The sequence below is a fragment of the Bufo gargarizans genome, chromosome 4, assembly GCF_014858855.1.
Source record: "Bufo gargarizans isolate SCDJY-AF-19 chromosome 4, ASM1485885v1, whole genome shotgun sequence".
In the NCBI taxonomy this organism is placed as follows: Eukaryota; Metazoa; Chordata; class Amphibia; order Anura; family Bufonidae; genus Bufo; species Bufo gargarizans.
This window is the reverse complement of record NC_058083.1, coordinates 298,162,195-298,175,215: the sequence shown is the minus strand read 5'-3', so window position 1 is coordinate 298,175,215 and position 13,021 is coordinate 298,162,195.

The following is a 13,021-nucleotide window of genomic DNA, read 5'->3' as shown; positions in this document are numbered from 1 at the left end:
TGCACTTATCAACATTAAATTTTAGTTGCCAGATTTTTGGCCATTCCCCTAGTTTTCCTAAGTCCTTTTCCATTTGGTGTATCCCTCCAGGAACATCAACCCTGTTACAAATCTTTGTGTCATCAGCAAAAAGACACACCTTACCATTGAGACCTTCTGCAATTTTGCTGATAAAGATATTAAACAATATGGGTCCCAGAACAGATCCCTGAGGTACCCCACTGGTAACAAGACCTTGGTCTGAATATACTCCATTGACTACAACCCTCTGTTGCCTATCCCTCAGCCACTGCCTAATCCATTCAACAATATGGGAGTCCAAGCCCAAAGACTGCACTTTATTGATAAGCCTTCTATGTGGGACAGTATCAAAAGCCTTAGTAAAGTCTAGATAAGCGATGTCTACTGCACCTCCTCCATCTATTATTTTAGTCACCCAATCAAAAAAATCAATAAGATTAGTTTGACATGATCTCCCTGAAGTAAACCCATGCTGTTTTTCATCTTTCAATCCATGGGATTTTAGATGGTCCACAATCCTCTCCTTAAGTATGATTTCCATTAATTTCCCCACATTTGATGTCAGGCTTACTGGCCTATAGTTGCCCGATTCCTCCCTACTACCTTTATTGTGAATGGGCACAACATTTGCTAATTTCCAATCTTCTGGGACGACTCCTGTTGCAAGTGATTGGTTAAATAAATCTGTTAATTGTTTTGCTAGTTCACCGCTGAGCTCTTTTTATACCTTTGGGTGTATCACATCAGGCCCCTGTGACTTATTTGTATTCATTTTAGACAGTTGACTTAGAACTAGAGTTGAGCGAACACCTGGATGTTCGGGTTCGAGAAGTTCGGCCGAACATCCCGGAAATGTTCGGGTTCGGGATCCGAACCCGATCCGAACTTCGTCCCGAACCCGAACCCCATTGAAGTCAATGGGGACCCGAACTTTTCGGCACTAAAACGGCTGTAAAACAGCCCAGGAAAGGGCTAGAGGGCTGCAAAAGGCAGCAACATGTAGGTAAATCCCCTGCAAACAAATGTGGATAGGGAAATTAATTAAAATAAAAATTAAATAAATAAAAATTAACCAAAATCAATTGGAGAGAGGTTCCATAGCATAGAATCTGGCTTCCCGTCACCCACCACTGGAACAGTCCATTCTCAGATATTTAGGCCCCGGCACCCAGGCAGAGGAGAGAGGTCCCGTAACAGACAATCTGGCTTCATGTCAGCAGAGAATCAGTCTTCATGTCATAGCAGAGAATCAGGCTTCACGTCACCCACCACTGTAATAGTCCATTTTCATAAATTTAGGCCCAGCACCCAGGCAGAGGAGAGAGGTCCCGTAACAGACAATCTGGCTTCATGTCAGCAGAGAATCAGTCTTCATATCATAGCAGAGAATCTGGCTTCCCGTTACCCACCACTGGAACAGTCCATTCTCAGATATTTAGGCCCCGGCACCCAGGCAGAGGAGAGAGGTCCCGTAACAGACAATCTGGCTTCATGTCAGCAGAGAATCAGTCTTCATATCATAGCAGAGAATCAGGCTTCACGTCAGCCACCACTGCAACAGTCCATTGTCATAAATTCAGGCCCAGCACCCAGGCAGAGGAGAGAGGTCCCGTAACAGACAATCTGGCTTCATGTCAGCAGAGAATCAGTCTGCATGTCATAGCAGAGAATGAGGCTTCACGTCACCCACCACTGCAACAGTCCATTTTCATAAATTTAGGCCCAGCACCCAGGCAGAGGAGAGAGGTCCCGTAACAGAGGATCTGGCTTCATGTCACCAGAGAATCAGTCTGCATGTCATAGCAGAGAATCAGGCTTCACGTCACCCACCACTGCAACAGTCCATTTTCATAAATTTAGGCCCAGCACCCAGGCAGAGAAGAGAGGTCCCGTAACAGAGGATCTGGCTTCATGTCACCAGAGAATCAGTCTGCATGTCATAGCAGAGAATCAGGCTTCACGTCAGCCACCACTGCAACAATCCATTGGCATATATTTAGGCCTAGCACACAGGCAGAGGAGAGAGGTCCCGTAACAGACAATCTGGCTTCATGTCAGCAGAGAATCAGTCTTCATATCATAGCAGAGAATCAGGCTTCACGTCAGCCACCAATGCAACAGTCCATTGTCAGATATTTAGGCCCAGCACCCAGGCAGAGGAGAGAGGTCCCGTAACAGAGGATCTGGCTTCATGTCACCAGAGAATCAGTCTGCATGTCATAGCAGAGAATCAGGCTTCACGTCAGCCACCACTGCAACAATCCATTGGCATATATTTAGGCCTAGCACACAGGCAGAGGAGAGAGGTCCCGTAACAGACAATCTGGCTTCATGTCAGCAGAGAATCAGTCTGCATGTCATAGCAGAGAATGAGGCTTCACGTCACCCACCACTGCAACAGTCCATTTTCATAAATTTAGGCCCAGCACCCAGGCAGAGGAGAGAGGTCCCGTAACAGAGGATCTGGCTTCATGTCACCAGAGAATCAGTCTGCATGTCATAGCAGAGAATCAGGCTTCACGTCAGCCACCACTGCAACAATCCATTGGCATATATTTAGGCCTAGCACACAGGCAGAGGAGAGAGGTCCCGTAACAGACAATCTGGCTTCATGTCAGCAGAGAATCAGTCTTCATATCATAGCAGAGAATCAGGCTTCACGTCAGCCACCAATGCAACAGTCCATTGTCAGATATTTAGGCCCAGCACCCAGGCAGAGGAGAGAGGTCCCGTAACAGAGGATCTGGCTTCATGTCAGCAGAGAATCAGTCTTCATGTCATAGCAGAGAATCAGGCTTCACGTCACCCACCACTGCAACAGTCCATTTTCATAAATTTAGGCCCAGCACCCAGGCAGAGGAGAGAGGTCCCGTAACAGAGGATCTGGCTTCATGTCACCAGAGAATCAGTCTGCATGTCATAGCAGAGAATCAGGCTTCACGTCAGCCACCACTGCAACAATCCATTGGCATATATTTAGGCCTAGCACACAGGCAGAGGAGAGAGGTCCCGTAACAGACAATCTGGCTTCATGTCAGCAGAGAATCAGTCTTCATATCATAGCAGAGAATCAGGCTTCACGTCAGCCACCAATGCAACAGTCCATTGTCAGATATTTAGGCCCAGCACCCAGGCAGAGGAGAGAGGTCCCGTAACAGAGGATCTGGCTTCATGTCAGCAGAGAATCAGTCTTCATGTCATAGCAGAGAATGAGGCTTCACGTCACCCACCACTGCAACAGTCCATTTTCATAAATTTAGGCCCAGCACCCAGGCAGAGGAGAGAGGTCCCGTAACAGAGGATCTGGCTTCATGTCACCAGAGAATCAGTCTGCATGTCATAGCAGAGAATCAGGCTTCACGTCACCCACCACTGCAACAGTCCATTGTCATAAATTCAGGCCCAGCACCCAGGCAGAGGAGAGAGGTCCCGTAACAGACAATCTCGCTATATGTCACCAGAGAATCAGTCTGCATGTCATAGCAGAGAATGAGGCTTCACGTCAGCCACCACTGCAACAATCCATTGGCATATATTTAGGCCTAGCACACAGGCAGAGGAGAGGTTCATTCAACTTTGGGTAGCCTTGCAATATAATGGTAAAATGAAAATAAAAATAGGATTGAATGAGGAAGTGCCCTGGAGTCCAATAATATATGGTTATGGGGAGGTAGTTAATGTCTAATCTGGACAAGGGACGGACAGGGCCTGTGGGATCCATGCCTGGTTCATTTTTATGAACGTCAGCTTGTCCACATTGGCTGTAGACAGGCGGCTGCGTTTGTCTGTAATGACGCCCCCTGCCGTGCTGAATACACGTTCAGACAAAACGCTGGCTGCCGGGCAGGCCAGCACCTCCAAGGCATAAAAGGCTAGCTCTGGCCACGTGGACAATTTAGAGACCCAGAAGTTGAATGGGGCCGAACCATCAGTCAGTACGTGGAGGGGTGTGCACACGTACTGTTCCACCATGTTAGTGAAATGTTGCCTCCTGCTAACACGTTGCGTATCAGGTGGTGGTGCAGTTAGCTGTGGCGTGTTGACAAAAGTTTTCCACATCTCTGCCATGCTAACCCTGCCCTCAGAGGAGCTGGCCGTGACACAGCTGCCTTGGCGACCTCTTGCTCCTCCTCTGCCTTGGCCTTGGGCTTCCACTTGTTCCCCTGTGACATTTGGGAATGCTCTCAGTAGCGCGTCTACCAACGTGCGCTTGTACTCGCGCATCTTCCTATCACGCTCCAGTGCAGGAAGTAAGGTGGGCACATTGTCTTTGTAGCGTGGATCCAGCAGGGTGGCAACCCAGTAGTCCGCACAGGTTAAAATGTGGGCAACTCTGCTGTCGTTGCGCAGGCACTGCAGCATGTAGTCGCTCATGTGTGCCAGGCTGCCCAGGGATAAGGACAAGCTGTCCTCTGTGGGAGGCGTATCGTCATCGTCCTGCCTTTCCCCCCAGCCACGCACTAGTGATGGACCCGAGCTGCGTTGGGTGCCACCCCGCTGTGACCATGCTTCATCCTCATCCTCCTCCACCTCCTCCTCATCCTCGTCCTCCTCGTCCTCCAGTAGTGGGCCCTGGCTGGCCACATTTGTACCTGGCCTCTGCTGTTGCCAAAAACCTCCCTCTGAGTCACTTCGAAGAGACTGGCCTGAAAGTGCTAAAAATGACCCCTCTTCCTCCTCCTCCTCCTCCTCCTCCTGGGCCACCTCCTCTTCCATCATCGCCCTAAGTGTTTTCTCAAGGAGACATAGAAGTGGTATTGTAACGCTGATAACGGTGTCATCGCCACTGGCCATGTTGGTGGAGTACTCGAAACAGCGCAACAGGGCACACAGGTCTCGCATGGAGGCCCAGTCATTGGTGGTGAAGTGGTGCTGTTCTGTAGTGCGACTGACCCGTGCGTGCTGCAGCTGAAACTCCACTATGGCCTGCTGCTGCTCGCACAGTCTGTCCAGCATGTGCAAGGTGGAGTTCCACCTGGTGGGCACGTCGCATATGAGGCGGTGAGCGGGAAGGCCGAAGTTACGCTGTAGCGCAGACAGGCGAGCAGCAGCAGGATGTGAACGCCGGAAGCGCGAACAGACGGCCCGCACTTTATGCAGCAGCTCTGACATGTCGGGGTAGTTGTGAATGAACTTCTGCACCACCAAATTCAGCACATGCGCCAAGCAAGGGATGTGCGTCAAATTGGCTAGTCCCAGAGCTGCAACGAGATTTCGCCCATTATCACACACCACCAGGCCGGGCTTGAGGCTCACCGGCAGCAACCACTCGTCGGTCTGTTGTTCTATACCCCGCCACAACTCCTGTGCGGTGTGGGGCCTGTCCCCCAAACATATGAGTTTCAGAATGGCCTGCTGACGTTTACCCCGGGCTGTGCTGAAGTTGGTGGTGAAGGTGTGTGGCTGACTGGATGAGCAGGTGGAAGAAGAGGAGGAGGAAGCCGAGAAGGAGGAGGTGGCAACAGGAGGCAAAGAATGTTGCCCTGCGATCCTTGGCGGCGGAAGGACGTGCGCCAAACAGCTCTCCGCCTGGGGCCCAGCTGCCACTACATTTACCCAGTGTGCAGTTAGGGAGATATAGCGTCCCTGGCCGTGCTTACTGGTCCACGTATCTGTGGTTAGGTGGACCTTGCCACAGATGGCGTTGCGCAGTGCACACTTGATTTTATCGGATACTTGGTTGTGCAGGGAAGGCACGGCTCTCTTGGAGAAGTAGTGCCGGCTGGGAACAACATACTGTGGGACAGCAAGCGACATGAGCTGTTTGAAGCTGTCTGTGTCCACCAGCCTAAATGACAGCATTTCATAGGCCAGTAGTTTAGAAATGCTGGCATTCAGGGCCAGGGATCGAGGGTGGCTAGGTGGGAATTTACGCTTTCTATCAAATGTTTGTGAGATGGAGAGCTGAACGCTGGCGTGTGACATGGTTGAGACGCTTGGTGACGGAGGTGGTGGTGGTGGTGTTGGTGGTACATCCCCTGTTTGCTGGGCGGCAGGTGCCAACGTTCCTCCAGAGGCGGAGGAAGAGGCCGAGGCGGCAGCAGCAGAATAGGCCGAGGCGGCAGCAGCAGAAGAGGTAGCAGGGGGAGCCTGAGTGACTTCCTTGGTTTTAAGGTGTTTACTCCACTGCAGTTCATGCTTTGCATGCAGGTGCCTGGTCATGCAGGTTGTGCTCAGGTTCAGAACGTTAATGCCTCGCTTCAGGCTCTGATGGCACAGCGTGCAAACCACTCGGGTCTTGTCGTCAGCACATTGTTTGAAGAAGTGCCATGCCAGGGAACTCCTTGAAGCTGCCTTTGGGGTGCTCGGTCCCAGATGGCGGCGGTCAGTAGCAGGCGGAGTCTCTTGGCGGCGGGTGTTCTGCTTTTGCTCACTGCTCCCTCTTTTGCTACGCTGTTGGCTCGGTCTCACCACTGCCTCTTCCTCCGAACTGTGAAAGTCAGTGGCACGACCTTCATTCCATGTGGGGTCTAGGACCTCATCGTCCCCTGCATCGTCTTCCACCCAGTCTTGATCCCTGACCTCCTGTTCAGTCTGCACACTGCAGAAAGACGCAGCAGTTGGCACCTGTGTTTCGTCATCATCAGAGACATGCTGAGGTGGTATTCCCATGTCCTCATCATCAGGAAACATAAGTGGTTGTGCGTCAGTGCATTCTATGTCTTTCACCGCTGGGGAAGGGCTAGGTGGATGCCCTTGGGAAACCCTGCCAGCGGAGTCTTCAAACAGCATAAGAGACTGCTGCATAACTTGAGGCTGAGACAGTTTCCCTGGTATGCATGGGGGTGATGTGACAGACTGATGGGGTTGGTTTTCAGGCGCCATCTGTGCGCTTTCTGCAGAAGACTGGGTGGGAGATAATGTGAACGTGCTGGATCCACTGTCGGCCACCCAATTGACTAATGCCTGTACCTGCTCAGGCCTTACCATCCTTAGAACGGCATTGGGCCCCACCATATATCGCTGTAAATTCTGGCGGCTACTGGGACCTGAGGTAGTTGGTACACTAGGACGTGTGGATGTGGCAGAACGGCCACGTCCTCTCCCAGCACCAGAGGGTCCACTAACACCACCACGACCATGTCCACGTCCGCGTCCCTTACTAGATGTTTTTCTCATTGTTATGGTTCACCACAACAACAAATATATTATTTGGCCCAATGTATTGTATTCAAATTCAGCGGGATATAAATTTGAGGCCTAGTATTTAGGCGCTGGGTGACCGGTATGGATTTAGTGACAGAATTAGACTTGGAAATGCACAGAAGCGTGTGTGTGAAGTTATTCTGAATGACCCTATGTGCACCTTCAATATGATCTACCCTTTTAGGGATAGATTTCAAATAGCTCTGATATAGCAGAAACGACTAAATTATGAAATTGCTAAATTGGGAATTGTATTTCAACCCAGAACAAAAAATGTGCTTTGACGGACACTAAATAACTTTCCCAGCCACAACAGGACAGCGGTAACGAGAGATTTAGCGGGATATAAATTTGAGGCCTAGTATTTAGGCGCTGGGTGACAGGTATGGGTTTAGTGACAGAATTAGATTTGGAAATGCACAGTAGCGGGTGTGTGAAGTTATTCTGAATAACCCTATGTGCACCTTGAATATTATATACCCTTTTAGGGATAGATTTCAAATAGCTCTGATATAGCAGAAACCACTAAATTATGAAATTGCTAAATTGGGAATTGTATTTCAACCCAGAACAAGAAATGTGCTTGAACGGACACTAAATAACTCGCCCAGCTACAGCACTAGGGACAGATTTAGCGGGATATAAATTTGAGGCCTAGTATTTAGGCGCTGGGTGACAGGTATGGGTTTAGTGACAGAATTAGACTTGGAAATACACAGTAGCGGGTGTGTGTGAAGTTATTCTGAATGACCCAATGTGCACCTTGAATATTATATACCCTTTTAGGGATAGATTTCAAATAGCTCTGATATAGCAGAAACCACTAAATTATGAAATTGCTAAATTGGGAATTGTATTTCAACCCAGAACAAAAAATGTGCTTTGACGGACACTAAATATCTTGCCCAGCAACAACAGTACAGCGGTAACGAGAGATTTAGCAGGATATAAATTTGAGGCCTAGTATTTAGGCGCTGGGTGACAGGTATGGGTTTAGTGACAGAATTAGACTTGAAAATACACAGTAGCGGGTGTGTGTGAAGTTATTCTGAATGACCCAATGTGCACCTTGAATATTATATACCCTTTTAGGGATAGATTTCAAATAGCTCTGATATAGCAGAAACCACTAAATTATGAAATTGCTAAATTGGGAATTGTATTTCAACCCAGAACAAAAAATGTGCTTTGACGGACACTAAATATCTTGCCCAGCAACAACAGTACAGCGGTAACGAGAGATTTAGCAGGATATAAATTTGAGGCCTAGTATTTAGGCGCTGGGTGACAGGTATGGGTTTAGTGACAGAATTAGACTTGAAAATACACAGTAGCGGGTGTGTGTGAAGTTATTCTGAATGACCCAATGTGCACCTTGAATATTATATACCCTTTTAGGGATAGATTTCAAATAGCTCTGATATAGCAGAAACCACTAAATTATGAAATTGCTAAATTGGGAATTGTACTTCAACCCAGAACAAAAAATGTGCTTTGACGGACACTAAATATCTTTCCAAGCAACAACAGTACAGCGGTAACGAGAGATTTAGCAGGATATAAATTTGAGGCCTAGTATTTAGGCGCTGGGTGACAGGTATGGGTTTAGTGACAGAATTAGACTTGGAAATACACAGTAGCGGGTGTGTGTGAAGTTATTCTGAATGACCCAATGTGCACCTTGAATATTATATACCCTTTTAGGGATAGATTTCAAATAGCTCTGATATAGCAGAAACCACTAAATTATGAAATTGCTAAATTGGGAATTGTACTTCAACCCAGAACAAAAAATGTGCTTTGACGGACACTAAATAACTTTCCCAGCTACAACAGGACAGCGGTAACGAGAGATTTAGCGGGATATAAATTTGAGGCCTAGTATTTAGGCGCTGGGTGACAGGTATGGGTTTAGTGACAGAATTAGACTTGGAAATACACAGTAGCGGGTGTGTGTGAAGTTATTCTGAATGACCCTATGTGCACCTTCAATATGATCTACCCTTTTAGGGATAGATTTCAAATAGCTCTGATATAGCAGAAACCACTAAATTATGAAATTGCTAAATTGGGAATTGTATTTCAACCCAGAACAAAAAATGTGCTTTGACGGACACTAAATAACTTTCCCAGCTACAACAGGACAGCGGTAACGAGAGATTTAGCAGGATATAAATTTGAGGCCTAGTATTTAGGCGCTGGGTGACAGGTATGGGTTTAGTGACAGAATTAGACTTGAAAATACACAGTAGCGGGTGTGTGTGAAGTTATTCTGAATGACCCAATGTGCACCTTGAATATTATATACCCTTTTAGGGATAGATTTCAAATAGCTCTGATATAGCAGAAACCACTAAATTATGAAATTGCTAAATTGGGAATTGTACTTCAACCCAGAACAAAAAATGTGCTTTGACGGACACTAAATAACTTTCCCAGCTACAACAGGACAGCGGTAACGAGAGATTTAGCAGGATATAAATTTGAGGCCTAGTATTTAGGCGCTGGGTGACAGGTATGGGTTTAGTGACAGAATTAGACTTGAAAATACACAGTAGCGGGTGTGTGTGAAGTTATTCTGAATGACCCAATGTGCACCTTGAATATTATATACCCTTTTAGGGATAGATTTCAAATAGCTCTGATATAGCAGAAACCACTAAATTATGAAATTGCTAAATTGGGAATTGTACTTCAACCCAGAACAAAAAATGTGCTTTGACGGACACTAAATATCTTTCCAAGCAACAACAGTACAGCGGTAACGAGAGATTTAGCAGGATATAAATTTGAGGCCTAGTATTTAGGCGCTGGGTGACAGGTATGGGTTTAGTGACAGAATTAGACTTGGAAATACACAGTAGCGGGTGTGTGTGAAGTTATTCTGAATGACCCAATGTGCACCTTGAATATTATATACCCTTTTAGGGATAGATTTCAAATAGCTCTGATATAGCAGAAACCACTAAATTATGAAATTGCTAAATTGGGAATTGTACTTCAACCCAGAACAAAAAATGTGCTTTGACGGACACTAAATAACTTTCCCAGCTACAACAGGACAGCGGTAACGAGAGATTTAGCGGGATATAAATTTGAGGCCTAGTATTTAGGCGCTGGGTGACAGGTATGGGTTTAGTGACAGAATTAGACTTGGAAATACACAGTAGCGGGTGTGTGTGAAGTTATTCTGAATGACCCTATGTGCACCTTCAATATGATCTACCCTTTTAGGGATAGATTTCAAATAGCTCTGATATAGCAGAAACCACTAAATTATGAAATTGCTAAATTGGGAATTGTATTTCAACCCAGAACAAAAAATGTGCTTTGACGGACACTAAATAACTTTCCCAGCTACAACAGGACAGCGGTAACGAGAGATTTAGCAGGATATAAATTTGAGGCCTAGTATTTAGGCGCTGGGTGACAGGTATGGGTTTAGTGACAGAATTAGACTTGAAAATACACAGTAGCGGGTGTGTGTGAAGTTATTCTGAATGACCCAATGTGCACCTTGAATATTATATACCCTTTTAGGGATAGATTTCAAATAGCTCTGATATAGCAGAAACCACTAAATTATGAAATTGCTAAATTGGGAATTGTACTTCAACCCAGAACAAAAAATGTGCTTTGACGGACACTAAATATCTTTCCAAGCAACAACAGTACAGCGGTAACGAGAGATTTAGCAGGATATAAATTTGAGGCCTAGTATTTAGGCGCTGGGTGACAGGTATGGGTTTAGTGACAGAATTAGACTTGGAAATACACAGTAGCGGGTGTGTGTGAAGTTATTCTGAATGACCCAATGTGCACCTTGAATATTATATACCCTTTTAGGGATAGATTTCAAATAGCTCTGATATAGCAGAAACCACTAAATTATGAAATTGCTAAATTGGGAATTGTACTTCAACCCAGAACAAAAAATGTGCTTTGACGGACACTAAATAACTTTCCCAGCTACAACAGGACAGCGGTAACGAGAGATTTAGCGGGATATAAATTTGAGGCCTAGTATTTAGGCGCTGGGTGACAGGTATGGGTTTAGTGACAGAATTAGACTTGGAAATACACAGTAGCGGGTGTGTGTGAAGTTATTCTGAATGACCCTATGTGCACCTTCAATATGATCTACCCTTTTAGGGATAGATTTCAAATAGCTCTGATATAGCAGAAACCACTAAATTATGAAATTGCTAAATTGGGAATTGTATTTCAACCCAGAACAAAAAATGTGCTTTGACGGACACTAAATAACTTTCCCAGCTACAACAGGACAGCGGTAACGAGAGATTTAGCAGGATATAAATTTGAGGCCTAGTATTTAGGCGCTGGGTGACAGGTATGGGTTTAGTGACAGAATTAGACTTGAAAATACACAGTAGCGGGTGTGTGTGAAGTTATTCTGAATGACCCAATGTGCACCTTGAATATTATATACCCTTTTAGGGATAGATTTCAAATAGCTCTGATATAGCAGAAACCACTAAATTATGAAATTGCTAAATTGGGAATTGTACTTCAACCCAGAACAAAAAATGTGCTTTGACGGACACTAAATAACTTTCCCAGCTACAACAGGACAGCGGTAACGAGAGATTTAGCAGGATATAAATTTGAGGCCTAGTATTTAGGCGCTGGGTGACAGGTATGGGTTTAGTGACAGAATTAGACTTGAAAATACACAGTAGCGGGTGTGTGTGAAGTTATTCTGAATGACCCAATGTGCACCTTGAATATTATATACCCTTTTAGGGATAGATTTCAAATAGCTCTGATATAGCAGAAACCACTAAATTATGAAATTGCTAAATTGGGAATTGTACTTCAACCCAGAACAAAAAATGTGCTTTGACGGACACTAAATAACTTTCCCAGCTACAACAGGACAGCGGTAACGAGAGATTTAGCGGGATATAAATTTGAGGCCTAGTATTTAGGCGCTGGGTGACCGGTATGGATTTAGTGACAGAATTAGACTGGGATATGGCCAAAAAATAACCACACTATTGCTGGTTAAATGCACTTGGTGACGGGCGCAGCTTGCCCCTGATGTAGTATATGGCCAAAAAATGAACAGACTATTGCTGGTTAAATGCACTTGGTGTCACAGCTTGACCAACCACACTACTGAGGGTTAAATGCACTTGGTGACGGGCGCAGCTTGCCCCTGATGTAGTATATGGCCAAAAAATAAACAGACTATTGCTGGTTAAATGCACTTGGTGTGACAGCTTCACCCTGATGTAGGCTTTAGCCAGAAAACAACCACACCATTGAGGGTTAAATGCACTTGGTGACAGGCGCAGCTTGCCCCTGATTTTGTATATGGCCAAAAAATGAACAGACTATTGCTGGTTAAATGCCCTTGGTGTGACAGCTTCACCCTGATGTAGGCTTTAGCCAAAAAACAACCACACCATTGAGGGTTAAATGCACTTGGTGACAGGCGCAGCTTGCCCCTGATTTTGTATATGGCCAAAAAATGAACAGACTATTGCTGGTTAAATGCACTTGGTGTGACAGCTTCACCCTGATGTAGGCTTTAGCCAAAAAACAACCACACCATTGAGGGTTAAATGCACTTGGTGACAGGCGCAGCTTGCCCCTGATTTTGTATATGGCCAAAAAATGAACAGACTATTGCTGGTTAAATGCACTTGGTGTGACAGCTTCACCCTGATGTAGGCTTTAGCCAAAAAACAACCACACCATTGAGGGTTAAATGCACTTGGTGACAGGCGCAGCTTGCCCCTGATTTTGTATATGGCCAAAAAATGAACAGACTATTGCTGGTTAAATGCACTTGGTGTGACAGCTTCACCCTGATGTAGGCTTTAGCCAA